The sequence below is a fragment of the Galeopterus variegatus genome, unplaced genomic scaffold (genome assembly GCF_000696425.1).
Source record: "Galeopterus variegatus unplaced genomic scaffold, G_variegatus-3.0.2 Scaffold408, whole genome shotgun sequence".
In the NCBI taxonomy this organism is placed as follows: domain Eukaryota; kingdom Metazoa; phylum Chordata; class Mammalia; order Dermoptera; family Cynocephalidae; genus Galeopterus; species Galeopterus variegatus.
In genome coordinates, this window is record NW_007726519.1 from 384,617 (window position 1) to 389,318 (window position 4,702).

Consider the following 4,702-nt stretch of genomic DNA (forward strand, 5'->3'; position numbering starts at 1 on the left):
TATATATATATATATATATATATATTTTTTTTTTTTTTCATTATATTGCTAGATTTCCTGATTACTCCCAAGGGAGCACACAATTGGGTTTGGAGTGAAGTTCTAATTCCTTAATCGAAAGTAAGAATACTGAACTGTGAGCCTGAGATCTGAGGCCCAGCCCAGGCTCTGCCACACCTGTCTGCCTGTGAGACCTTGGACAAGTAGCTATAAACCCCAGCCTTTTCATCCGGTTCATCCAGTTCAATTAAGATTATTCTTCTTAGTTCACAAAACATAGTAATGAGCACCAGCTGGTGATCAGATGTTGTGCAAGGTCCTGGGAAACATAAATAAATAAGGCTTGGCTCCTCTGCCTCATGCTCCTTGTTATCTGGACGTATTTAAATGGATATTACAATATAACAAGACGCAGTCACAGGGTAGAGAATCAAATGCCATGGAAGCTCCAACAAGGGAGCAGTTTGCTGTCCTCAAAGTCAGCCGTCTGAAGAGGCTTCAGGGAAGAGTCTCTGAAGTGTCTTTTCATATTAGAATTCCCTGTCTCGATGATATCCTGCCTTTTCCATGTGCACATTTTGTTGTATTAAATGGAGTGATTGTGTTGCTCACAAGATATGAAGACCTTTACTTATTTACGTTTGTTGGGCTCATTGGAAAAACTCTAATTGAATGCTCCCCAGTTCTAGACTCCAAGGAGTGGGCCAAGCTTTGCTTGTCTTTATATCTCAGTCCCTAATACATGTTGGATGAATGAATGTTTTTAGAAAGAAGGGAAAACCCTTCTGTATTTTGGAGGCTTCAACTATATTTTTTTCTTTTACATTTGAACCCTAAAAAGAATATACACTTTTAGGATATTTTAACCCTTAATAGAAAAAATTCAGCTTCCTTGTAGAGAATTCTACAATGCTTTTTGTTAGGAGGTAGTAGCTATCATTCCCTTTTCAAAGGTCTTTACACATTCAACCAAATTGATTACAAATTTGCTCCTTTTCCTCTGATATTGCAAGGTCCTTTTAGAATTAAAGATCAGGAGAGTTTTATAGGTGGAGGGGAGATTTTTGATCACCTAAAATTTCAACCCAACATTTTATAGAAGAGGAACTGAGCCTCAGTTATGTCAAATGATCTTGGTAAGTTCAAGTCTAGGATCCAGGCATTCGGTTTCCCTCTTAGCAGTTTTTTTTTCCTCCTCCATATCCTGTTAGCTTTCTTTAAAAAATCGGTAAGTTAAGACTAAATAAGGGGTCTAAACAAAAACGAATCCAGAACATCTTTTAAATTATGGGCATTAAATTGAGGTAGGCAAGAAATTATTTTGAGCTGTGATAAATTCCTTGAAAGACTTCAAAAAAGTCTCCCTAAGACTAATTGTATTAGGCAGCTCAGGCTCCCATAACAAAATACCACAGACTAGGTGGCTCAGACAGCAGAAATTTATTTTCTCATATTCTGGAAACTGGAAATCTGAGATCAGGGTGCCAGCATGGTCGTGTTCTGCTTAGGGCTGTCTTCCTGGCTGGCAGATGGCCTCCTTCCTGCTGTGTTCTCACATGGGGGGATGTGGGGGTATGGGAGGGGGCAGTGAGCACACTAATGGATTCATTCTTCAGCTTAACATTTTCCTCCTGCCTTCCCTCCCATCCTTCCTGTCTGACTCATAGGGAATATTGGGGGTGAGGTATTTATAACATAACATTTTGGAAAAATTTCTTTTTTTTCTCTGAGAAATATTGTGTGTGTGTGTGTGTGTGTGTGCAATAACTGAAATTCATAATACATATTACTATTCCTTAGCCAAAGTTTAAATATTGTTTCCAACCACCCTTCAGAGCTTCTATTTGAACTGCTAACATGGAAAGACTATAAAATTTACTATTGGAGCAACTGAGTATTAGATCTGTTATTATACCAAGTGTTCAAGCAGAACCTGGTTTGAGTGAGTATCTGTTGGGGACAGGATAGAGGGGATTCTAGCACTGAATGGGAGTTGGAATAGATAACCTTGAAGATTATTTCCCATTTTAATATTTTATTATTCTTAGCAGAATATTAAATGGGTTTGAGTTTTGCCTCCTCTTTCCTACTGAATGCCCTCAATGGAGGTGCTAACAAGCAATGAAATGCCCTCAAATGCAGGCGGCAGGAAGGTACAGGGACCAAACCAAGGATTCTGGAAAATCCACTATCAAAATTGAAAGTTGGCTGCATTGTTAGTGATGGTGAGTGAGCAATGATGATTTGGGGGTATTAATATACTAGCATTGAAAAGGGAAGATATTACTGCCACCCAAAGAGGATATGGTTAACAAAGTGTGAATAACAGAGAAACAGCTACTAATGAATGAGGGCTTTATATGAACAGGGATTATGAATATATTCTATTATATTTATTCCATATTTTCATATAAAAGAAATGTAAGGAGCATTAACTGCCATCTTGGATACAAATATAGCTTACCTTTCCCAAAGGGTAGACGTGTATTATTTCGAAAATCTGTGAAGTCCTTGGGAAGGGGTATCATATTGTAGACATACTTCTGCTCCCAGCATTTAGCAGAATACCTAGCACATAGAAATCATATAGTAATAGTTGACCGAGTGAATTAATGATTACATCTCAATAATATGGGTTACTCATTTCCTACATTTATTTTAAAAGTTTCCTTTTATTTGTTGTGTATTTTGAAGAATGTAATTGAGTTATAATAGACTACAGTAACCTGCACATATCTGAAGTGTACAATTTGATAAGTTTAGAAAACATCATTACAATCAAGATAGTGAACATATACATCATTCCCAAAAGTTCTCCCATCTCCCTTTGTAATACCTTTTTCCTGCCCCTGACCTTTTCCCCAAACAACCACTAATTGTTCTGTGAGATTTCTTTGTGGGTTAGCTTGGATAAAAGATTTGGACAAAACTACATGTTTGACTAAACCTAACTTACCAGAATTGTTATTGATCAGGATGAGAGTTACCACATTTCAATTCTCATGCATGGCTCTGAGGGCTCCCCTCACAGACTTCCTGACACATGTAGCTCCATATTCACTAAGGCCACTTCTGACTTGTGTGTTATTTTATAACTCTTGCAAGACTGTTGATAGAGAAGATTTTCCATGACCTATGAGGTCAGTGAGACTTTGAATAATAAAAAGAGTAAAAAAAGTCATTAGCTTTCTCTTTAAAGTTTGTTTTTGTGAAAAACCTTAATAACTGGGGCATTAATAACCATTTGCAAACAGGATAGAATTTTCTACGTAGAGGGGCCCATGTAAGTTTATATACAAATGTTTTGGGGTTATGATGTTATGGAATTTAAGTCGTCATTGAGACTAAATTGGAAGCCCGTGAACATGTGAAATCCCAGCAGTCGTGATAAGAACTGTTTTCTTATAAGCCAAACACAGAAAGAGAAATACCGCATGTCCTCACTCATAAGTAGGAGCTTAATCCATAAATAAACAAACGATAGAGACAGAGAGAAAGAAAGAATGATCACAATAATACATTGAGCTTTTAGAAGGAGAGAAAAGAAATGTGGTTACTAGAGGTGGAAAAGGCAGGGGAGGGGGAGAGGGAGGGGGGTTAATAGAAAGTTGAGTAATGGACACAAAGGTTGATTATGTACTGTAATGATGAAAAGCTAACTGTCCTGATCCGACCATCACACATTCTACACAACTATTGAAAGTCAACTCTGTACCCCCGTATATGTATAATAAATTACCTTTTAAGAAAAAGAACTTTTCTTGTTCTAGTCCCACCACAATATTATATAATGCCTTGAAAAAATTACTTTCTCTCTCTGGATCTCAATTTCATTGTCTGAGATAATGCAATTTTTAGATTATAGCTATAGGGTTCTTTTCATTTCTGTTCATGATATATGTTTTATTTTTCACACACAGTGTTGGCACATAATGAGTACTCATTCAATAGTTACTGACTGATCCTGGCTTTCACAGAGCCATGCGGTTCTAAAGAGAAGAAGTGGTCCCATGAAATAAGCAGAGAAGGATATGGGTGAATAAACCTACAAATTGTGCGTCTCACTAAAGCATATCATAAAGATGACCTGCTGGGCTCCAGACACTGGATAGCACACATAATTGCTTTTGACAAGTAGAACTGCTGGTGATAAAAGTTATGTCAACATCTGAGTGGGGTTTAGAAGTACCTAACTTCTTAGGGCAGGCTTAGAACTGAGATACAGGAAAATGAGGTCAATAGGGAGGGTATCCAAGTAAACTGGAATAAATCCAATCTACGGAATGTTCTCAGCTGAGGTGTAACAGATTCAGTTGTAATTGGCAAAGAAAGTATTTGCTCCCTGCATGAGAAGAGTCAGCAAGAACAATGGAAGGGACCCGACAAAAGAAATGAGACATTCCAAAAAGATGGGAGGACTGATATGGTCATGTAGCTCAAACAGACTCCCCCCGCCCTGACTACTTTTTATATTAGCTTACCTCTTTTTTTTCTCAAAAAGTTTTCTTTCTTTTATTTTCCTATCACCTCTTGAATGACTTGTGATTTAGAGTACAGCCACTGTACACCAATGAAAACTTGTACTTGAATCATTAAGTTGAAAGATTCTTGTTCAGAGGCCCCTGAGAGACTCTTACAACAGAGCTGCTTCTGGGGACTTGGGAAATGACCAGTCTCTTTGATTTCCTAGGGAAAGCCACCA